Genomic DNA, 23,349 nt, shown 5'->3' on the forward strand with positions numbered 1-23,349 from the left:
CCCGATCCTCAACCCCGACCCCGCCGAGGCCGCGGGCTCGGCGCCAACATGGCGGCCCCCGGCCCGCCCCCCGGTCGCCACGGCGACGGGCCGCGCGCCACGGGGCGTGGCCGGGGGCGCGCGGGGCGGGGCCCGATTGGCTCCCTTCCCCCCGCGCGGCTATAAATAACCCGCGCCCGCTGATTGGCCGCGGGGAAAAAATGGTTGCACCACGTGACTCCCCATCTAAAAAAATTTCCAAGATGGCGGAACCCGTCACGGGCTGAGTCCGTCGGTGGCGCGCTCCGCGCCGGGGGGGCCATCGCCGCGCAGCTTCCCCGCCTCGCCCGCCGCTCAGGTCAGTACGCGGCGCTCCGCTGCCCCCGAGCCGCGCCGTCCCCGCCGCCGTGCCCGGGCGGCCCGCGGCGCGGGCCCTTTAAGGCCGCTTGCCTCCCCGCCCGCCGGGCTCGCGGCGCGGCGGGGCCGCTCCCGGGGGCGGCTGGTCCGCGCTGCGCCCCGGCCGTGGGAGGGGGCGGTGACGGGCAGCTCCCGCCGCCAATCGGAGGCGCCCGCGCGGAGGTGGCGGGCGGATTTGAGCCGCGCGGCGCCCCAGCCCGCGCGCTGATTGGGCGGCGCGCCGGGCGGGGCGGGGCCGCCGCGCGCCATCAGCCCGGCCCGGGCGTGGCGGGCGGGGTGGGCGGGGCGCGGGGGGCGTGACGGGCAGCGCCGCCGCCCACTCAGCGCGCGGGGCCCGGTTTTTGTGAATGGGGCGGGCGGGGCCGGCGCTGCTTCCAGCCCCGCCCCCTGCGCGCCCGCCCCGCCCCTCCCGGGCGGCCGCGGCTCCGCCTCGTCCCCCCCGGCGGCGGCGGCGGCGGCGGCGGCGCTCGGTCCGTGCGGGGCTCGGCGGGGCGATGCGGGCAGCGGTGAGTGACCGGCCGAGCGAGCGAGCGCCCGGCCGCGGGCAGCGCCGCACGGGGGCCCGGCCCCGCGGCTCGGCGGGGCGGGCGCGGCCCTGCGGCGGGGGCGACGCCCGCGGCGGGGCCCTGCGGCGCCGGGCGGGCCGCGGCCCGGGGTCGGTTCTTCCATCCTCTCTCCCCCCGTGCCTCCTTCCCTTGTCCTTATCCTGGGAATAACGCGGGACTTGGGGAAAGTTTGTGTCCTCTCGCCCCGCTCCCCGGGGCTGCCGGGCTCGGCCGAGGGCCCCGCGGGACCCATCGCCTCTTAAAAAAAAAAAAAAGCCCCAAAATGGCTTTTTTTTTTTTTTTTTTTTTTTTTTTTTGTGCCTGGGAGGAGAAAACAGGGGGTGCTGCCCTCGGCAGCGCGGCGCTCTCGGGGAGCCCGGAGGTGGCGGTGACAGGTCCGAGGCCCAGGGCTGCAGCCTCGCCGCCAGAAGTCCGGTTTTGGGGGGCCGAGGGGGGACAAGCCGCGTGTGCCGCCGCGAAACCTCCAGCCTTGGCTCGCACGGGGCGAAACGAAGCAGAAAAAGCTGAGGTTTGGGGCTGGCGGAGGAGCGCGGAGGGAGGTGTTGCCCGGCAGCCGCGTGTGGGTTTTGCTGCAGGGATTTATCAGGGAAGATGCTGCGCGATCCCGGCGCTGCCCCCGAAATGTTGCCCGCGCCCCAGATGTGGTGTGCGGGGTGTTGGCCGGCGCCCTGACAGCCCCGCGGAGCAGATGGATTTACATAACAATAATTTGGCGCTGTCAGAGCTCGGCGCTGGGCAGCGTCTGGAGGGGAAGGGAACCTGCCCTTCGCTCAAAGCACTTGCGTAATTGTGTTGTGCGCCCACTCCGCGGTAGTGGAAGGTGCTGCCTTCGGTGGGGTTTTTGCCTGTCAGTAGGCTGTTTTGGCAGATTTGCATAAATTAGGCTCGTCACCGCTAACGCCCGTACGAGCGGATTTCATCTTCCAGCCTTGCCTCATATTCCAGGCTGGATTACAGCTCTGAAAACGCTCCCAAGGAGTGGGGATCTGTGTCGGGAAGGTGTGGGTGGATTCAGGGTGTGAAAATGCCTTGTAAAACCCTGGGATGGGGCGTGCGGCGAGGCACTGGTTCTCTCCCGTCTTCCCCACTTCTTTCCCACCAGGCAGCTCGGTGCCGTGCTCGTTTCCCACAGCTGCATCCCGTTGTCCTCATAGCGCTGATTTGAGGCCGGGGAGATGGAGCAAGCATTATTTTGGCCCTGGGAGCCACAGCGAGTGGATAATCCCCTGGCCAACGCGTTTTGATTTACTGGCATTATGCCCTGTCAATAAATGGGACTCGTGCTGCATTATTCCCTGCCCTCAAAGTGCTTCGCTCGGTGCCAAAGCTACCTGGAGTTAATTATCTGAATTGTGCTTTTTTTCCTTGTTGTTGTTGTAACGGCAATATTTTTTAAAAGCTAAGGAGCTCTGAAGTTTATATAATAATCTGGTTCTTGGCAGGGTTTCGTGGTGGGGTTTTTTCTGCGTGTGTGTGTGTGTGTAATGCGGTCGGTCGCGGCGCTGAGTTTTAATCGTTTCTGATGTTTCCAGCACCACTGTTCGGAGTTCTCAGCCTAAAAAGCTGCCGTCGCTGCTCCGCAGCCTCGCTGGAAGAGTTGAGGGCATTGAATTAAAGAAAGCTCAGCTGCTTGTATACAAATATACAGCAATTACAAGGCAACAAAGTTATTGCAGAACCCTGCTGTCGCCATGGCAACACGCTCACTCAATTACATTTGGAAATGTAAAATGCCACCCAGTTAGAAAGAGTAAGTTTTAGCGACTGCAGATTTTCTGGATAAAGTGAAATGTGGAAGATGCAGCTTTCCAGGATTCTCTGCTTTTTCCCTTCGTCCTTGGATGGCATGTTTTAGCATGTGCATCTGACAGATTCCTGGTGTTGATATTAAGCTGTGCTCTTGCTGGGCTAAACTTAGGGAAAAAATATATTTAAATTTTCAAAATTTTAACTTTGCCACCCTGGGTTTTTTTGTTTGTTTGTTTGTTTGTTTTGCTTCAGGATTTAGCTTTAGAAAGGATTAGAAAAAGCATTTTGAAAATCAGCTCAGAAGGCCAGAAGAATTGGTCATTTGCTCAGAGGGATGGAGGCATGGAAAGCAAGCACACGTATGGCATGGAAAGCTTGTATTCCCTTGGGAGGAGATGTTTGTTGGGCAGTCTGTGTCTGTGTGCTGCCATCTCCTAAAATCTCCTAAACAGACTATCCTAAAGTAGAGGAACACTACCAGGTGTGAATTATCAAGTTCTTGAGAAGCCCAGGGAGTGTCCAGGGTAGGAGATAACAGGTGGAGGACACCAAGATTCTGCTGTGGGATGCAGGTGAGCTCCTTAGTGGGGAAATTAGTTTCACTTTCTTGCTTGCCTTTTGATGGTGAATCACTAGGAAAATAAAAAAGGGCCAGGTTGGACAGGGCTTGGAGCAACCTGGGATAGGGGAAGGTGTCCCTGCCCATGGCAGGGGGGTGGAACAAGATGGGTTTTAAGGTCCCTTTTCACCCAAACCATTCTATGAGTAGATAAAACCAGTAAAAGTAGTTTCTTGCATAATCTTTTTGCTGGTGAAGATGCAACTCTCTGCTGTGCTTACGTTTCACAGGTAGCGTCCTATTAATGTGGGAAAGATAAAAACCAACAGTGCAGTAACAGCAGGAAAAGGTAAATACAAGAAAAGGTAAACACAAGAATGAGGGACTTTTTTAAACTAGGAGTGATGTGTTTACAGACACCTGGAGATTGATGAACTCCTGAAGAAGTTACCTGGTAGCAGGAGCTGATAAGAGATATTTAGGTAGGTGCAGATTGCAGTGCGTTGTCCTGAAGCAAGGTGTTTTGCCCAAATCTTCAGGGGCTTGAACTCCAGCTTGCCTCCTGAGCCTTGGAGCACCTGGCTGGGGAGGTTTGCAGGTCCCATGGACCTGTGTTAGCTGAGGGATGGTTTTGGGTGGAGGTTTTGCCCAACTGGTCAGGTTGTTCTGCTTGCAGCACCGGCCCGTGACGTGCCAGCCGTGTGGTTTGCCCCCTCCTCGAGAGCAGCAGCTTGAGCACGAGTGACTTCAGCCCCCATGGTCAGTGCCTGTTTTTCTCCCAGCCTTCTGCCATAAAATCATGGAATAGTTGGGGTTGGGAGGGACCTTAAAGCCCATCCAGTGCCACCTCCTGCCATGCCCAGGGACACCTTCCACTGTCCTAGGCTGCTCCAAGCCCCAATGTCCAGCCTGGCCTTGGGCACTGCCAGGGATCCAGGGGCAGCCCCAGCTGCTCTGGGCACCCTGTGCCAGGGCCTGCCCACCCTCCCAGGGGAGGATTCCTTCCTCCCAGGGGCAGAGGTGGAAGCGCAGGAGCTGCCTGTTTATAGCCTGCTGAAAAGCTGGAGTTGAGTCTTCAGCCTTAAGTCCCCTGTGGCACTGCAGGGGTGAGGAGTAGGGCTTGTTCAAAATAAAGGTTAAAACTGCCCCTGGGTTTAGCTGAGTTTGCCCTCTTTATCTCTCTTTCAAATGCTTTGTGCTTTCCAGGGAATAGACCTTTTAAAGCCAGCTTAAGGTATATCTGTGATCCAGAAACTTGGTGCAGTGCCTGAGACTTATCCTCAAGGTTCATTTGCAGGTTTTGAATCAGGGGAAGCTGCAGACTTTCTATACGTGAAGTGCCCAAACACGTTGCAGATGAAGTGTTGAGACTAAAACTTGCCCTTAAATATGTAAGATGGGATAGAAGCAAATATTTCAGGACAGTTTTCCTTCGTCTTCCAGTGTTCCTCCCATGCTGGTGTGCCACGCTGTACCTCTGTACGGTCACTGGAACCCGTTGTCCCCACTTTTTGTTGAGGTCACCCTGGGTCTGTGTGGGTTAAGTGATGCTCCCTTCAAGGTTTGAGAACCTGAGTGCTCACTGCCCAGCTGTGCCAGCTTCATCTTGGGGTTAAAGCACTTCTTTGGTGTCCTCCTCCAGCTAAAGAAGTGTTTGTGTGCTCCTTGGCACTGTGTATGTTGTATTTATATATAAAAAATACAAACCCCAGCCCTCGGGACTGTATTTCCCTCGTCTTGTACCCATGGTTGAATATACACAGAGGAGTTCATTTGCTCAGTGGGATCTGTTGCTCGCCTGTTCCAAGTGGCAGAGCTTGTCCCAAACCACAAGGAAATATTAATTGAAGATGTTATTGGGCCACTGGTAATGACATTTGTTAAATATTTGCCAAGTATTCTTCTTGCTGGCTTCTTTAGCGGTGTCATATTCTACTTTCTTGCTCTGCCAGTTCACCTTTAGCTTGTTTCCAGTTACCCCATCGCTTTTCCGTCATCCTTTTCAGTCCTGCTACCTAGTGTACGTGGGTTTAGATTTTATCAGAGTCCTGCTGGAATCCCTTGAGTTTGTGCCTTTTGTAAGGCTGTGTTTCACTGGGCAGAGAAGCTGGTGGGATGTGTCGTGCCACTGAATGCACAATTGCTTTTCAGTCTTGAGCCCCCTTCCCTCATGGATAGCTTCTGTCTTGCATGTACCTTTGCTTCCAGGTTCCCCAGCATGCCAGTGCTCCAGAGCAGTGGAAGGAAACAGAGCAGTGCAAGGTTCCCCTCACTTGCTGAGCTTAGAGGTCTGGCTTGGGGGGGGGGAAAAACCCCCATGAAAATATGTGTGTTTGCCACAAATAGCTGAAGCTGACAAACAGCAGAAACACGAAAGCTGTCTGCTTTAATAATTAGAAATGTGACAATATTGGAAACCAGTAAAAGGGGAAAATAGTCCTTTAAAATATTAAAGTAAAAGCTGTGTGTGGTGGGGGAGGAAATGGCTGTTAGCATTTTGGTTCGATTTACGTTTCCTCATATATATATATATATATATAACACTATATATGTATATATAGCCTATATTGAATCCTTGGATGAGGGAACTCCTCAGAGCCCTCCTGTAATTACTGCCACTTGCATTTTGATTGTGTTATGCACAGCCCCAAAGTGGGCCAGGTTTACTTTCTCCTGCAGTGGACCGTGTTGATAAGGCAATATATAACAGATGATTCATGAAGTGCTGCTTGTCATTGCCAGGGCTGCTTGAATAGCGAGCAGATTTTGGGCAATGCTTCTTCACCGGAAAGATTTGGGCAGTTTAAACTGAGAGGAGGAGGAGGAGGAGAGAAAAATCTGCACTGTATTTCTGGCTGTCTTAAAGGAGCTGCCTCACAGCATTTAGAAGAAGTTGGGGGGGGGGAGAATGGGTGAAATAAAGGGGGGTAGAGAAGCAGGAAAGCACACGGAGGTTGCATAATGATGTTGAAAAAGGGAACAATTAGAAAAAGACTGTAAAAATCTCTTGGAAAGCTTCCGTGGTTTTCCCTTTGCAAGGAATTACAGCTTGGCCTTCCCCTCTGAAAATTCAGGCCTTTTTCATGGCATTCAGTACTGGCATGTCTCGATCAGCTTCATTCTTTGTAGTTCATTTTCATATTGGATATTACCTCAGAGAAGTTTGAGTAAAATGTGCTCCAAGGAGCCATCTCCCAGTGCAGAGGAAATGTGTGTTGGCTCGTGGGCCTGGGCACACTCAGCCCTCTGCCCGTCTCCCCAATGGCTGAACCTTTGTTCCTCACATCAGAAGCATTTAAACCCCAAAAAGTTGCAGTTTGAAAACTGGATCTTTGGGTCACGAGAATCCTCTTTTTAGTTTGGCCAAAATTAGGTTGTCTTAATTTAGTTTAGTTTTCTAATAACAAGCCAGTTATTTTATCTATCTATTTATCTATCTATCTGTCTGTATCTGCTGGGTGAAGAATTGTATTTTAAGGGTGCCATCACAGGATAAAATAACGTGCAGGGGCTGAGCATCTCAGCCTGGCTTTTGGCAGCACAGCAATGTGTTGTTTTAAATGTCTTTTTAAGCGTGTCACTCCTTCATTCCAGGGAGCACCGACATCCAGTTGAACTGAACTCCATGTATCTTTCATGAGGAGTGAAAAACCCCTATATTTCACACGTAGGAAATAATTCACTTTATTAATTTTTCTGCAGAAGTGGTGCTTTAATGAGGTGTCTGTCAGCGAGACTTAATTACAGTTAAATTCTGTGAGCATTAGCACACTGTGTCTTGTTCCGTGTAAAATGAGCTTCCATTTGTCACGTGAGAGCGTTGGTTTGCTGGTAGAATTGGTGCTGCCTTCACTTTGAGGAATAGTGGTTACTCATAACTGGGCTCTCACCAGTCACTTCACCTCCTTCTCCTGCCTGGAGTTTCCTGATGTGCTGCAACAGCTTATGCTGCCTTTGCTCAGGGAAAATAATGCTCAGGTTAGTTCTGGGGTTGCGCTGGACAAAACTTTGTCTCCAAGGGAAGGGTCCTCCTCAATGTGAGCCTGAAGCAAGGAATTCATCCTGGTGTGTGCTGTTCCCAAGAAATTCTCAGAAAAGGAGTGAGGTTACATTTTTCCCCCCGTGGGAGCTACAGTTATCTAGTTTTTCTTACTGTCCGCTGTGGATTCTGGTGAAATCCTCAACACAGGTGGTTCTCCTGGAGAGCAAAAATAATTAGGCTGCCTTTTGCTGCAGGTTCATGTGCACGTGGAGTGGTGAGATTGGCTTCTCTGCTCAACTAATGTGGACAGAAGTGAAGAAAAATGGCATTATTCACAGCTTTATGACAATGAGGATTCTGCAAAGTGGAACAGTGTGTGAGTTTTAGACTTGGGAGCTCAGGGCAGGGAGAAGGGAGAAGGAACACGGCGGCAGCGGGCAGGTGTTTGAGAACACTGGTTTGGAAGGGAGTGGGATGAGGTGGGCTGTTGGTCCCACTTTGGATGCAGTGGGTCCAACTGTAGACAGATAGGGATGCAAAGATCATGGAGTTCCCAGGGAGCACTGGAAGGGGCAGAGCTGTACGCAGACTGTCCCTCAGGAGGGGTCCTGAAGGAAGAATTTGGGAGTAAAACTGAGCTTTCCTGCAGGCTGGGTTATATTTTACAGCTCTGCGTATGTGCAACTCATTTGTTCAAATGAAGAGAGTCGTTTCTCCAGGCAGCAGAGACTTGCAATAAAATAAAATCACTGCCCCTAGTGCTGTGGGTGAGTCAGGAGAGGGGACCTCTCCAAGTCACGGCGTGACCAAGGTCACCAGGACGGTGACACGGAGCTCGGCCTCGTGCGGCACAGCGGGGTGTGCGTCCTGCTGGGAGGCCTGGCTCATTTCTTCAGGCTGCTCCGGGAAAAGGCAGTGCAGAATGCTTTGGAGTAACTCGGAGGATACTGGTTCATGTTTCTTGGGGAGGTCTTGCTGGAGGGGATGAAGGCTGGGAGCTTTTCTAAAGCTGGAGAGGGTGAGAACACAGTGAAGTGCAGTTTCCTGCTGCCTTCCCAGGGAGATGGCGCAGTCTGAGTGTGGGTTGTGCTGCTGGGGCATCTTCAGGGGCAGGGAAAGAAACAGCTCTGGCTGAGGTAATGGTTGGACTCGATGGTCCTAGAGGGCTTTTCCGACCTTAATGATTCCATGAATGTGAGCGGGATCTCTCTTGGGTTGTTGCAAAGCTCAGCCCTTCTTTGCTCCCCATGCAAAGCAGAAAGCCTGGTCCAACCCTGCTATTCCTGCTGTCGGTCAGCAAACCAGCCCCTGGATCCTGTGCTCCTGAGCTCTGCTGTGGGTGGGATTGCTGCATGGATCATCCAAGTTCTCCAGTTTTAGGGCTGCTGCTGCTCTTACTCAGCAGGGCAATGAGGGACCAGGTGTGTTGGGTGGTGAGAATGCTCAAACTTGGTGTCTTGTCCTTGCTGTGTGCTGAAGAGGAAGGGAAGGCAAGGGAAAGAGGCTGCACAGAGTGAGGTGTGTTGGGATGTGGTGTTGGATGTCCTGCTGAGTGACCAGCCCTTCCAGTGGGCTGGGACAGGCACTGGCTACCGTGATCTGCGTTTGCCTCTCTGTTCTTCCTCACCACTTGATGCATGTGAACCTCCCAGACTAAATGACTCTCCATATGGATTCTGTTGTGCAGTTCTCCTACCCAAGACAGATTTCCTATTTGAATCAAAGAGCAGTGCTTCGGTTGGGAGGAAATGTTCTTTACTTATTTATTTCCACAACTGGTACCTGCTGTCAGATCCTGGTGGGGGCTGAAGGAAACGTTTGAGTCAGGACTGCCTCTCACAAGATATTGACCTGGAAGCATGATCAAAGGAGGAGGGAGAGGACTAGAAAGGAGTATTTATTCTGATTGTACATGGTAGGTATCTAATGCTTCCTTGGGGGCTGTGTGTGCCTCTCGTTGTCAGGCTTTTCTTCATCCCCTTGTTCATCCCTGCTGCCTCATCTGCTCCCTGTGCCTCGGATGGAGCCTTCGAGGATGGGATTAATCATAACAGTGAATGAAATATTCAACATTAGGAAAAACACTTCCTGCTTGAAGCTTTGCAAAAACCACCAGCTCGTGACAGGGAGAAGTAATCTGAGTTTTTATGTTATAAATTATCCAACCTGCAGGAAAGCTGGAGACTTCTGGGCCAGTGGACAAAAAGGCTTGATGTGATTTCAGGGCAAAGTGTGGCTCTGTCCCTGACTGTTTTATACCTTGGAGAAGATGGCCTTGTCACTGCAGTCTTGTTCACGAGGACATTCCGTGAGCTGTTGAGAGTAGAAAAGACTTTTACTGTGCAATTTTCTGAGCCATCCCTGCAGATTTTGGGTGGATTTGCACAGATCACATGGTCTCGTTCATCTCAGTTGTTATGTCTGGGTGTCTTTGCTGCTGTGGCCTCTACTAGGTTGTGTTGTGTCAACAGGAAAAGGTGGTGGTGGTACCTGGTGGAGCTGATTCTGTTATTCTATAATTGCACCGAAAACAACAAGCTGTAGTAAAAAGAAGGCAAATATTGGTATTTAGAACTCCAAAACCACCTCTGACCCCAGAAAGCTGACGATAAAGCTGGGCAGGAGCCTCATTTTGTATATTGGGGCACTTCTCCTTGTCTGTGTTGGTGGTTAAGGGCTTGTTCCAGCACCTGGTAAAGCCAGCAGGGATCTCCCCTTTGCCCTGAGCTGGCTGTGAGTGGTGACCCCAAATTATAAATGTTCATGTGGACCCAGGGGGGAAGCTGTTGGCTCTCCTGGGCCAGCACAGTTCTCTGTCTGGACTTTCAGGGTGGACATCAGGAGGAATTTCTTCTCTAAACAGTTGTCAGGTGTTGGAAGGAGCTGCCCAGGAAGTGGCAGAGTCACCATCCCTGGGGGTGTTCAAGAAACACCTGGATGTGGCACTCGGTGCTCTGAGGTTGGAGTTGATGACCTTGGAGGTCTTTTCCAGCCTCAGTGGTTCTGTGATCTTGCCTGGTTCATGGCACTGCCGGTGTGAAGAGAGGGGGGATCAGATCCTTCTCCGTGCAGAGGGCTGCAAACACACAGGGAAAAACAGTTCCTTTGCTGGAGAGGGGACTGGTGTGGCAATATTGGGCTGAGCCTTGTGGCCACCCAGGGCCCGTGGTGCGTGCAGCTGGGAGAGCACTGCAGGAAAAGCCCAGGGGTCAGCAGTGGCCCTGGGTGGCAGCCACGGAGCCACACCAATATTCTGTGGCCACCAAACCCGAGGGTCCTCCTGTCAGCTGACAGCATTAGAATCACAGCTGAATTCTGTTTGGCACCGAAAGTGTGCTGCTTCTGGGCTTTGCTCTAAAAATGCTGGTCTAAAAATAAACTGCTGTGCAGGGATGCTGGAAGCAGGGGAGCAAACGGAGAACTTGTGCACGGAACATAAGGCTTGGCTGACTGCAGGGATGGGATCATGGAGCAACACCAGCCCTGGCAGCAGCCAGGCCGAGGCAGGAAAGTTCTGCACGGGGTAGTAATTCCCTGGGAAGGGGAGGAGGAAGTAAGGGAACTGAGAGTGGCAGGTAGACATTGAACTCTTCCATCGGCCCGCCGGCGGCTGGGCTGCCCCACTTCAAAGGGAGCGGGCCATAAAAGCCCAAACAGCAGTTGGGTGAGGAAAATTGCACCTCAGATATGAGATCCTGCAGTGTAACAGCTCAGCCAGGCTGGCCTCGTGCTGGTCCTGGTAGAAACAGGCGTTTGGACTGCGCAGGCAGTGCAGCAGGAAAAGCACTCGTGTTGGATGAGGTGGCTACCGGGTCTGGAATGGCAGCAAACCCCCCAGCAGCCTGAGCCATGGTGGCTACCTGGTCTGGAATGGCAGCAAACCCCCCAGCAGCCTGAGCCATGGTGGCTACCTGGTCTGGAATGGCAGCAAACCCCAGCAGCCTGAGCCAGGCAGGAATGAGAGCATCTCCTTACCACCCTCTTCGGGACAGGGATATCCAGTCACTGTGCACTCCCCATTCCTCGATCTTCCCAAGTGCCAGTATGAATGACATTCTCCACATTCTTTCCTTAGCTGGAAGGAGCTGATCAGGCCTGGAGGTTGGGAGTCCTGCTGGAAGCTCTGAGATAGCTCAGGCTTTAGCTGCTGGGCTTCCTCTTCCCTCTGCTGAGGGTATTCCCGGTGTGGGAAGCCCCAGACCAAGGAGTTGGATATGGACATCTGAGCTTCCTTGCTGCCTTTTTGCTCCAGTAAGAAAAATCTTCAGTGTCTGCTTTCGCTAGAGGAATGTCTAAGAGCAGCAACTTAGACTATATTTAAATAAATAAAAAAAAGCAGCATATTCTTGGCAATAATTTAGACTTTTGCTATAAACTGTCTACATTCCCTGGGGGATGAGGTCTCCTTTTGAGAAAATCTGTTCTGGATTCAGCATGTTTGACAATTTCTCTGTGTGACTACCTTCAGGTTTTTGTTTTGGTGGGGTAAATGAGCACAATAATGTGTGTGTGCTTCTAAGTGCTCAGCTTGGGGGTTTATGTCTAATTTTTTTCTTTTAAATATCAAAACCCTCTCTTTAGGATACCAGGACTGACAAGGTTTGCGTTCCAGTATTGCAACACAAGGTGTTCTCTGTTTCAGACTGTAAATATTTATCTCTTGTCAAAGCAGAGCAGTTACTATTGGGAACTGATCTGGCATGTGAAAAGGTTTTCCTTAAGGAATTTGTTTCCTTTTATTTACAGTGTTATCGTATATTTAAATTCCAGGGCCTCAGCATATAGCTCTGAGGCTCCTTCCTAGCACTGGCAACGAAAATGGGAATTATCGCAGCCTCGGAACAGGGATAAGGGAATTCTGAGCATATGCTGGAGCCAGCCAGCGAGCGTGGCTGTGGATCTGAGGCACACACAGGGACAGCTCCTGTGTTTTCCTGCCAGGGCGGTGCTGGGGCTGGCTGGGATGGAAGGAGCAGGGATTGAGCTCAGGTGAGCGCAGGTGTTTCTTGGGCTGGGTTATTCCCTCTTCCCGAGGCTCTTCTCTCCTGGAGCAGGCCCTCACAGCCCCTGTCCGTGTCTCTGTCTCTCCTCCCTGCTGGCAAACCTGCTTTGTCATAACCTTCCTGCAGCACTGGGAGCCTTCCCCAGCCATCTCCCGTTGGATTGCTCTCTGTTGTGTTTGCCACAGGTTCGGGGATGGGTTCCTGCTCCTGGGAATCCCAGAGGCCTCCCTGCTCCTGGAGAGCTGGAGCCTGCTTTCATCTCCCTGCAGCGCCTGGCATTGCTGGGGAGATCGCTCCTGTTGTAGTGTGCCGCACGTGGGAGGCTTATTCAGCCCCCAGAGGTCTGGTTTTTGTTTTTTACATCTCCCTACCTTCGCTACATGCTTGTTTTTTGATGCTGGCAGTCGCTTGAAGTCCTCGATGCTCTTCCCTGCGTGCTGGAATCTCAGAGGAGCGGCCAAGGGCTGTTGAGGAGGGTGCAGGTTGTACTGTTTTCCCTCTGCTAGGGAACAGCCTCGCTGAATGGAATCAGTTGTGGAGGCCGAGTTCAGTCGCTGCCGTGGCAGGGGGAGAGCTGCTTTTGCTCTTGCTTAGCAGTGTGCAAAGTGTGTGTCTCAGACTGTAGCCAGCACTGGCCTTTGAGCTCATCTCGCTGATTCAGAGGTGGTAGGCAGATAAAATGGAGTGAAAATAAGAAATGCTTTCTTTGCCTCCGGTGCTTGAATATACATCTGTTTATTTCACACGTATATACTTCATATGTATGAAAACAAATCATGTCTATATTTAATATTTTCATCTCTCTCTCTCTCTATATATATATTTCTGCCCAGTGTGTCTGTCCAAACCCCAGGGGCAACAGATGGATGTCCAGGGAATGCCTTTATCATCTCCTGAGTTTATCATCTGCTATCAGGTCACATCAACTTCAGTTCTTGCTCTGTAATCTCTATCTCCGGGGATGCACATTCAATCCACCCTTTATTTTCTCCTCTCTGACATCTCGTGTGAAATTTGCTGCTTGTGGCTTCGGGGCAACAAGCCCTTTCCTGGTTTGGGGAAGGATTTGTGGCTGGTACTGGATGCAGCTTTTCCAGGGCGGTTTATGGCTTTATGGAGAGTTTTTAGTAGTACTTGCAAATCAGACTACGAAAAGGTAAATGGCCAAAGTTATTCATAAACACTGTGATAGTCAGTGTGGAGACTCTTAGAATAGAAAGCTTTGTTCAGGATTCCCTGGAGTGAGAAGTAAAGCTGTCTTGGTCAAAGGGAGCTGCTCTGTGTGGATTCGGTGCTGGGCTTATCTCCCTTGTTTAATGCGATATATTTTAGCAGAATCAAAGTTGGTTCTGAGTGTTGCTGGCAGAAATGGCAGCCCATTTGCATATTTACTGGCTTCTGGGAGTCTAGATATGTCAGCAGCCTCTGCTCCTTTTCACTCGATCTTATCTCCCCATTCCATTTCAGGAAAAAATTCCTGCAATCTCCTTCCCCCCCCCCCCCCGCCCCAGCCTTGGAGTGTGCTTGGCATGCCGAGTGCTCTGAGGTAATGGGAGTCGTGTTTGCTTTGCAGTGGCCCCGCACTTTGCTTGAATGTAGAACGGGTGCTGAAATGTCAATTTTCAGCCGCCTGACATCCAGAGGAGGTGTTTGTCTGTCGGCTGTGCGTGGTTTCCTTCAGGAAGGGGCTGCACCTGGCTGGAGGTGGCTGCAGGCATTGGCTGCCAGGCCATGTTTTTTCCCCCTCTGCCATAATGTAACTCGTTCATCATTATGTTCGCAGAAACACAGGATCGTTTAGGTTGGAGAAGTTCTTTAAGATCATCAAATCCAGCCGTTCCCCTGGCACGGCCACTGTCCCATGTCCCATGTCCCATGTGCTTTTAAATCCCTCCATGGACGGGGTCTCCAGCACTGCCCAGGGACTCACAGCTCTCTCCATGCAGAACTTTTTCTAAATATCCGAAGTTAACCTCCCCTGGCACAGCCTGAGGCTGTTTCCTCCTGTCCCGTCACTTGTTACCACGGAGAAAAGACCAACCCCCACCTCAGTACAGGCTCCTGTCAGGTACAAGATGTATCCAGATTAACGCTTACATGCAAAGCCTTTGGATTTGTTTTGTTTTCACCTTGTATCCTTTCCTGTTCGTTTATTTCAGAGTATCCCAAGCAGCAGGGGATCAGGTGGATCAGGTGAGAGGGGATTCTGCAGAGCAGAGCTTTGGTGACTAATGGCAGCTTCTCTTGGAAGCCGAGCAATTCCTCCTGGAAGCTGGAGCTGTTAGCGAGAAGTTACGGGAGGAGATTTAGGAGCATGCAAAGGTGCAAAATCCCAAGCACCAGGAAAGTGAAAAAAAGACCCCCAAGATTGGGCTTTGATGTTTTAAAAGGCTGAAGAAGGACAAGAGCAGGTGTAAATTACTTTGCTTCATTCCCACCCTGAAAGGGGAGCGAGTTGCAGGGAGGAATATTCTGTCTGTGCTGTGTAGTATGAAAAGCCATTAATGGCTCGGAGGTGTTGGTGGATGAGAAGCTCAACATGACCCCAAAGAGCAAAGTGCTCTGCAGCCCAGAAATCCCAAACCCCATATCCTGAGCTGCATCAAAACAAGTGTGACCAGCAAGGGAGGGGGGATTCTGCCCCTCTGTCCTGCTCAGGTGACATCCCCCTGCAGAGCTGCCCCAGCCCTGGGGCCAAAGCAGAAGGACCTGGAGCTGCTGGAGAGAGTCCAGAGCAGGCACAGAGATGCTCCAAGGGCTGGAGCCCCTCTGGAGCCAGGCTGGGAGAGCTGGGGAAGAGAAGAGAATGCTCCAGGGAGAGCTCAGAGCCCCTTCCAGGGCCTAAATGGGCTCCAGGAGAACTGCAGAGGGACTTGGGGACAAGGGCTGGAGGGACAGGACACAGGGAAGGGCTTTCCACTGCCAGAGGGCAGGGCTGGATGGGATATTGGGAAGGAATTGTTCCCTGGGAGGGTGGGCAGGCCCTGGCACAGGGTGCCCAGAGCAGCTGGGGCTGCCCCTGGATCCCTGGCAGTGCCCAAGGCCAGGCTGGATACTGGGGCTTGGAGCAGCCTGGGGCAGTGGGAGGTGTCCCTGCCCATGGCAGGGGGTGGGATGGGATGGGCTTTGAGGTCCCTCCCAACTCAAACCCTAAGTTAGGGCTCTAAGGCTTCCTTGGGGACACAGAGCTGAAGTCCCTTTCCAGCTGGTGACGGACAGTATTGTAAAACACACCTTAAAAAGCCCCCGTGGCAGGTACTGCGTCAGTCCTTGAAATGTGTCCAGTGTTTTGTGTGGCTTTGCAGTCCAGTTTTCTTATTTCAAAGGACAGTTCCAGTTTGCCTTGCTGTGTTCACGTTGTGCAAACAGGCAGAATGGGCCACATAAAATGTGGTGTAAATCCTAAAGTAAATGGAGCCCTTCCTTCTCACTGAGTTAAGGAACCACTGTGGTGTTGGGAGCAACACCTGGAAAGGAAATTCCCAAAAGTTTGCTGGCATTGTCTATCAGGGTAACCTGCAGGTACTTCTTTAAAGGGTTTTGTTCCTTTTTGGCTTTGGTGGTGTTATAAAACATAAATATATGATAAACAACCTGAAACCCCCTGGAGTCTGAGTAGTTCCTTCCTCGCTTTTCTTGCTTGTCAGCTTTTAAGACTGAAATATTTGCCTGAAGATCCTAGATTTTATTAAAGGGTGATGCTGGTCATGAAAAATGTAACCCTGTTCAGAGGGGTATGCCAGAGGGACTTAGAGGTTTGTGGTGACTGACTTGGTTTTCTATTGTTGCTGTGGATGTGGCTCAAAAATGTTACTTGTGATTTAGAACTGGAAGTTGTTGAACCCCTGTGAATATACAGCCATCTCTTTTATTTCAGCTTCCTGAGGGAATTCCTGCCTGTTCAGTTTTCAGCAGTCTGGGGCTTGGAGTCCCAGCAGCTTTGGCAGAGGAGCTGGGACTGAGCAGGGTGCCTCGACTGCCGTGTGTGCTGAGGGATGAGCTGTGAGTGGGTACAGGTCAGCATCACATTTTCACATGATGCTGGTGAGAGGAGAACAGGTTTTCCCAACAAATAAAAGGAAATTACGTTGCACTTTAAAAGGTGAAGTTGTGATTTCTTGCTTTCTGCTTGGTGCATTATTTATGGTCATATGTAAAATTTGGATTTAGGCAGAGTTCCTTTGAGTAAGATACACAAATGCACAATGCACCCACTGGCTGTAAGACAATTTTACTGGCTGTAGACCCTTTAAAAGGAGAAGTGGCAGAGTGGCACCAACGTGTTGGGGCTGGAATGAGGTGCTCTTTCGGGTCCCTTCCAACCCAAACCATTCTGAGGTTCCATGATCCCGTGTGGTCCCTCAGGGCCGGGGTCTGGCCGATGGGGTGGCTGTGGGAAGTGCAGTGTTTTGGTATTGTTATTCGCATGCAGTGCCAGACAGGAGAAATAAAGCACGCAAAAATGTAAACTTGGGAACCCATGATGGGATCCCAGAGCTTTTGTGGGTGAGGGTGTGCTGTGCCTGAGGAGCTGGGCAGCAGCCAAGGTCGAGGGCGCTCGAGTGAACCGCACACGTTCCTGCAGGGCGAGTTGGGAAGCAGGGCCCGGGTTTGGGGGCAGAGTTAGGGGATACTGGGGGACAGGAGTGACAGGGGATGCCCTCAAGGAAAATAGCTTCTTGGAGGTGGACAGTGAGTGAGTGAGCCAGTAAGCTCAGTGAGCATGAAGAAATGTAATAAATACCGAGTTAAAGTGGCTCCTCCAGGGAGAGTGGCTGGACCAGGCTCTGTGAGCAGGTGCAGAGAGGGACCCCTCTGCCTGGCAGGAAGGTGAGCTCATGCTGGGGCCAGGAGGTGATCTCAGTGAGCCTCTGAAGCAGGGGGACAGTCCAGGGGCAAGTTGGCATTGCGCTGTGTGGCTCCTGAGTGGTTTTATGTGCTGGCAGCAGATCTGCTGCAGATGAGAACGCACAGAACAGCTGTGATCTCTCTGTGCCACTGTTTTGCAGCCGGCAGCAAAGGGCTGAATGTCCACTCCACAGTGATGCAACGTGTTTGTGGAGACCTTGGGGCATGTTTCTTTCCCAGAGCATGGCAAAGGTCAGGACTTCCAGAGGCACGGGGGCAGTAGGTGGGAACGGCGGCGTGGTGAGCACGGGGCTCTGGAGAACAGCACGAAGCTTCTGGATCAAACTGGCCCTTCCAGAAAGGGATTTGGGGAAATGTCTCCTGCACCAGTTATGTGGCAGGGTTGCTTGAGTGTTCAGACTAAGTCATTTTCTCTTGGTAATCAGATAGCATTCAATTAAAAGCAAAAAAAAAAAAAAAAAAAAAAAAGAACTAGACTGACCTTAAACAATGTTTGTTCTTTAAAAAAAAGTCAATATTCGTTTTCCAAGTTAATGAAGTAATTAACAGTGATTGATGACACATGTACTCAGCTATTTTATGCTGGGAGACCAGATGGGTTAGGCACAGCTAGTGACCAGTAATTCTGATTCTTTGTCAGAAGGAACAAGAAGTTCAGATGTGGCTGGAACAGCTCAAGTACGTGAAGAGAAAAGGTAAATGTTTTTCTCTCTGCCTTTGCCTACCTGAGGAGCTGAAAAACAACCCCAGGTAAAGAATTGCTTCCAGCCAGTGAGGTGAGCTCCCCGTCTGCTGGCCACACAACCTCTTCCTGGCACTGGAAATGTCGTTGGGGGGATTCTGGATAAAAAGAATACGGAATTACAGAATTACAGAAGGGTTTGGGTCGGAAGGGACCTGAGAGACCATCTAGTCCCACCCCCCTGCCTCACTGGTTCAGGTTCCAACCCGGCCTCCAGTATTCCATTTTTAATCACTTCTCAGTCAAGCATTTAAAAGGAGTTTTGATTTTTGTGCTCCTGAGTGTGTGTAGCGAGGGTGATCCGCAAGGCAGGAATGAAGAATCGGGATAAACTCCCAGTCTGCATTCGCCTTCTGTCAGGCACTACTTTCAGCTATCTGATTTGGACTCCTTCGAATGTGGAAATAGTAGGATGGAGGAAAAACATGGAATCAGGAAAGAAGAGGGCTTCAGAAGAAGCCAAGGCAGTAGATTTTTATAGGTAGCTCTGCCCAATTTGTGCCGACTCCTGCAAGGCTCCGGTAGCAGCTGGAACAGGCTCCCGAGGCAGACTTTTATCCTTTCTCCCTCCCACGCGGATCCATCTGTGAGACTGCTTGTTCTTGCTGCTCTTGCTGAGAAACTGGATCGAGCTCAGAAGCATCCTGCTCTTTCAGACCCTCTGCCAGAGTCTTGCTAGTCAAGGAGGGCTCTGTATTCCTGCAGATTTGCACAGTCCCAGGTTTCAAACAGTCGCCCGTGTTTCTGAATCTGCAGCTCTTCCTGCTTGACTCTGAAAAAAATAATTTCCAAGCTGTTGGCCACTCTAAATTGGAGCTCCCACAGAGTGAGCACGAGGTGGTATTTCCAGATTTGCTCAGGATCTTTTGTTCAGAGTCTTGGGTGACGCATGGGAGGATTTGGGTTCACTCCTCATGCACTCGGTTGTTCCCAAAGTGTTTTTGCTTCTCTGTGTGTCTGGGATACCTGCAGTGGTTTCAACATCAATACTTGTCGAGGTCTAAAAATGGATGAGAGATCTACCCAGTGGTGCTGCTGGGAAATCTGTGGAAGAAGAAATCGTGTGGATGCTCTCCTGTACTCCTAGCAAGGAAGGAGAAGGGGCACAAAACTTTTGGGGTTTTGGGTGTCCACCAGAAGATTTTTCTTTTTAGGGTGTGGAGGCACCTTCGGTTTTCAGAGCAGCTCTGAGTGCTGGTCAGGGTGGTGATTTGCAAAAGTACAAGGTACTGTGAGGAATTTCCTCAGTTTCAGACTTAGTGAGAAAATACTTCCGGGGGCAAACTCAATAATGTCAGTTTTGTGTTAATTTAACATGGAAATGGGAGCAGGGTGTCTTCACTTCTGCTGAGGTACCACGTCTTCAGTTTGGGCTGGTGTCTCAGTGCTTGGATTTCCAGAAGTACAGGACTGCCACCAGAGATCAGTGTGAGCACCTGGCTTTGAGACACAGCTGACAAGAGCCTGGGAAAAGCAGCTTTACTCAGGGAACCCGTGTGCCCTGGAAATTAGTTGCGGAGCGTTACTTGACAGTAAGAAGCAAAAGGATGGGAACCTGTAGAAAGCGTTTGCCTTGAATTGCTTTTATGGAGAATTTCTGTTGCAGGCAATGAGATTAATTATTTCCATCCAGGTTTGCTGCCTTTAGACAGCTGCGGGTTAGCTCTGCGTTGATGAAGTAGCTCACAGTCAGCTAACAGCGTCCTGCCATTTGTGGCTCTTGCTCATTTGGGTTCCTCTGCGTGCCTGACGGTGCCTTCAGCGCAGGTGTAGCACTGCTTGCCTGGGGTAACAGCGGGATCGCTCCAGAGCAGCTCCCGGGGACGGCCCAGGAAGGCACCGCGGCTCCTGGGGGAGCTGTGGAAGTTCAGAGCAGGTGCTGGTTACTCCTTGGTTTAGCACGGAGGACGGACACGGCTGGAGGTGCCGTGTGTGTGTGACCATTCCAGCACACAGCGCCTGGCACGGGGTCACAGCGCTCGGTGTGAGCACACAAGCAGTCACTCTTCACCGTGTGTGTGTGTGCTGGAAGGTTCAGGGAGAGGCGGAAGCACCATGTTTGTTCGGCTCTGGGCTGTCATGTGAGAGTCTCTTGTGATGGCTGGCAGGGAAATGTCAGCATTTGCTAAACAAATGCACCGGGGGCTGATTCCTTGAAGTGCTGGCTGAACCTTGCTGTGTTTCTGAGGTGCTTTGTGCGTTTGAATCACCGTGCTGAGCTTTTGATGTTGAAGGCAGGCACCCCTGGTTCTGGTGCTGCAGGGTTTGGCAAAGATGGGATGTCCTGGCAGAGAGGGCTGGACTGGTCAGTCTGGATCCTCCTCACCCGGGCATGTTTGTACCTGGTGTTCCCCTGGAGAGGAGCTGTTGGTAACAGCTGGGTTAGGGTGGGTTTCCTGTTTAATTGTTACTTACACAGTTCTAACTGTGGTGAAGGCTTTGGTGCTCACACTGCTTGTGCTCCCTGTCCCCCTTCTGTGAGGATTCCTGAGTTTTGTGTCAGGACTTCCATCTGCCAGTATTTTCCTTAACTTCCTGAGTGCAGGTGTGGAAACTGTGAAGAATCTGATACATGATTTCAGTGCAATATAGAAAGCTTTACAGAGCAAACTTTGTGTTTGATGAGATGGGACTGTCACTTTTGTGTGGGACAAAGCAGAGCTGGGTTGGTTTGGTGACTGTAGGTTGGTGTCCAGGTGAGATTTGAAGGTTTTTCAAGGTCTTTGAAAGTACTTGATTGCCATGTTCTCCAGCAGCATCCAAGAGGGAGGCATTTCACAACAGGACATGCGCTGTCACTGAAGGTGACACTTCTCAAACATGCCTGAGAGCCAGTGACTTGTCCCATGGGTTTCCTGGCCTTCCCTGCTGTGTCCACCCAGCTTCTCACCCAGCAAAAGCAGGGGAAAAACTTCTAGCTCTGAAAGAAATAGATGGAAAGCAGAGCAATGAGTGATTTGTCTGTATTAATCATGACTCTGCATCACTGTGATATCTCTAAGTCACCTCTGTCTGGGCCGCAGGTTTATCATCTGCTTCACCTGCATGAGGAATTTGTGACACACCTCTGGTGGTGTTTTTCTTGCCCTTTTGAAGCTCTTATACTCTGTACTTGGCAAAGGAAGGGGAATGTCCAGGTCTGCACAAAATCCGCGTGGGTTTGGAGGAACTGGGCTAACGCAGCAGCAAATTCGCTGCTCTATTTTTATTTTCCATTATTCTGTGATATTCTGGTGGCTCTTCTGGCCCCAGCTGAGTGTGAAGCTGATAGTAGATTTTACAGTGTCACCTGTTGCTCTCACAGTGTGTGTTTAGACACAGAAAACTGCCTAGAGACTCCGAACTCTTTGAGGGTCTGATGATATTTGAGGTTTGCAAACGTATTTCCTGGAAGAGGTCTGGTTATTGCTGAAACTGCAGGAAAAGCAGCACGTGTGGAAGTGGGCAGTGCTTGTGAAACCGGCTCTCCTGGGACAGATCCAGTAAAGCTGTATTCTGCTGCAGAGACAGGAGCTCAGGGGATGTTGTCAGAGGGCTGTGGGGGGTCCTGGGGATGGCTGCCACTCTTTTTGTCACCTTGCAAGGTGGTGGCTGGGAGATGTGGTCCCCGGAGGGGAGATCAGCTCGGGAGGCTGTTCCACCCTGGCTCTGCTCTAAACAAAGCAGCCTGGCCTAGTGGAAGGTGTCCCTGCCTGGGTTTGGAATGAGATGGGCTTTGAGGTCCCTTCCAGCCCAAGCCGTTCCATCATTCTAAATAAAGACGCAGTAAATCTTCCTGTGATCACGGTGAATTGTTTTCAGGCACCTCTAAGCCTCTTCCTTCCCTCTTCTTTTCATGTATGGATCCTGTGCTGGCAGTATTTTATAAACAAACCCTGAAAAGCAAAGGCAGCTTTCCCCTGCTCCGGTTGAAGTGCAGGATCTGTTGTCAGAAGAGAGAGTTAATCAATAAAGCTCTGAGAGAGGCTGTGCCCCCCTTCAGGTCGGCGAGTGCTGAGCACGTGTGTGCTGCAGCGCTGGGCTGTCTGCAGGCTGCCTGCTACGAGCAGGAATCCAGGGAAACATCAGGGTGATGCTGGCATCTTACGTGGAGCACGTGGGATCGAGCTTGGGGCTGTTTGCTTCTGAGTGCAGCAAGGAAGGTAATTTTGGGGGAAAAAATAATGATCTTGCCGTAATCAATCCGTGGCAGGCAGGAGGAGCGGCGCTGACGCCGTCTGGAAGGTGGTGGTGGTGTTTCCATGGCTTTTGGAGAGCAAGCACCACGGTGCTGGAGTGCTGCTAAAGGAGTGCCAGGATGGGGAAGCATCCCTTCTAGCATCGCTTTGTTTCACCCAGGGCTCCGAGGGATCCTGGCTGCTGTGTCTGAGAGAGGGATCCTGGCTGCTGTGTCTGAGAGAGCCGGGGCATCAGAGCTCCTGGTCCTGGAGCAGCCCGGCTGACTCAGCCCTGAAACCTCAGCCCCAGGCCAAGATTCTTATCTGGGCTGGAGAGCAATTAAAGCTCTGAAAAATGGAGCTCTGTGTAAATAAAGTTCTGTGGTAAGTGTCATTAGTGGTTCTGCACATCTGGGCTTGTGACTAGCACTGCCACAGAATCACAGAACCCTGAGGGGTTGGAAGGGACCTTAAAGATCATCTTGTTCCACCCCTCTTCCCCTATGCCAGGTTGCTCCAAGCCCCGTCCAGCCTGGCCTTGGACACTTCCAGGGATGGGGCAGCCACAGCTTCTTGGGCAACCTGTGCCAGTGTCTCAGACCACCCTCGTAGTAAAACATTTGTTCCTAATATATAACCTAAACTTCCACTCTTTTCAGTTTGAACCCATTATTCCTTGTCCCCTCACTGCAGTTCCAGGTGCAGAGTCCCTCTCCAGCTTCCTCACAGCCCCTTCAGGCAGTGGAATGTCGCTTTGAGGTCTCCACACAGCCTTCTCCAGGCTGAACAGTCCCAGCTTTCTCAGCCTGTCTTTGTAGGGGAGCTGCTCCAGGCCTCCTGTCAACAAACCATCCTTGTGGCAGAACTGTAAGATTCTTGAGTAAAAGAAAAAAAAAAAGCTTTCTGTGGGGGTAAGAGGAGAGCTGGAATTACTTTTCATCCAGGGAAGGTGCCTGACAGGAGCTGGTGGTTTGCTGGGACACCAAACCAGTGAGAGACGAGGCGCTTTGGCAGAGGCTGCAGCCCCTCGGCCCTCGGTCCTACTCTGTGCTGGCTGCAGGGAGAGGCTCGCTTGGGATGGTGACAGGGAGGTGACAGCGTGCTCAGAGCACGGCCACCCTCTGCTCCAGGGATGTGGGGAGGATGCAGCTGCTGAAGCACCAGCCCAGTGGTTTCAGGGAGCCTGTGCTCTCAGGTGTGCCCTGCCAGAAGCAGGTTGAAATAAACAGGTGGTTCCTTGTGCTCCTGTTCCTGAGTTTGTTAAAAATCCAGTGGTGACCAGACTCCGAAAATTCTGCAAGGCAGGAGGCTGTGCCCAGGCAAGTG

The 23,349-nt window shown here is 51.6% G+C and overlaps 1 protein-coding gene across 5 annotated transcripts in view; it reads left to right on the top strand.

Annotated features, from left to right (window-relative positions):
- The first annotated feature begins 207 nt into the window (after positions 1 to 207).
- HDAC4 (histone deacetylase 4) overlaps positions 208 to 23,349 on the top strand; it is a 178,854-nt gene continuing 155,712 nt past the window's right edge. Inside the window, exons 1-4 of one of the 5 annotated variants that reach the window (XM_069021647.1) lie at positions 2,227 to 2,298; positions 2,495 to 2,712; positions 2,964 to 3,283; positions 3,561 to 3,619. The gene's annotated coding sequence lies outside the window, so the exon portion shown is untranslated. Of the gene's footprint in view, positions 338 to 825; positions 903 to 1,763; positions 1,783 to 2,226; positions 2,299 to 2,494; positions 2,713 to 2,963; positions 3,284 to 3,560; positions 3,620 to 3,733; positions 3,753 to 23,349 lie in introns of those variants that run through there. The other 4 variants (XM_069021646.1, XM_069021645.1, XM_069021648.1 and 1 more) reach the window with 4 other exon arrangements.

The sequence above is a fragment of the Aphelocoma coerulescens genome, chromosome 7 (assembly GCF_041296385.1).
Source record: "Aphelocoma coerulescens isolate FSJ_1873_10779 chromosome 7, UR_Acoe_1.0, whole genome shotgun sequence".
NCBI lineage: Eukaryota > Metazoa > Chordata > Aves > Passeriformes > Corvidae > Aphelocoma > Aphelocoma coerulescens.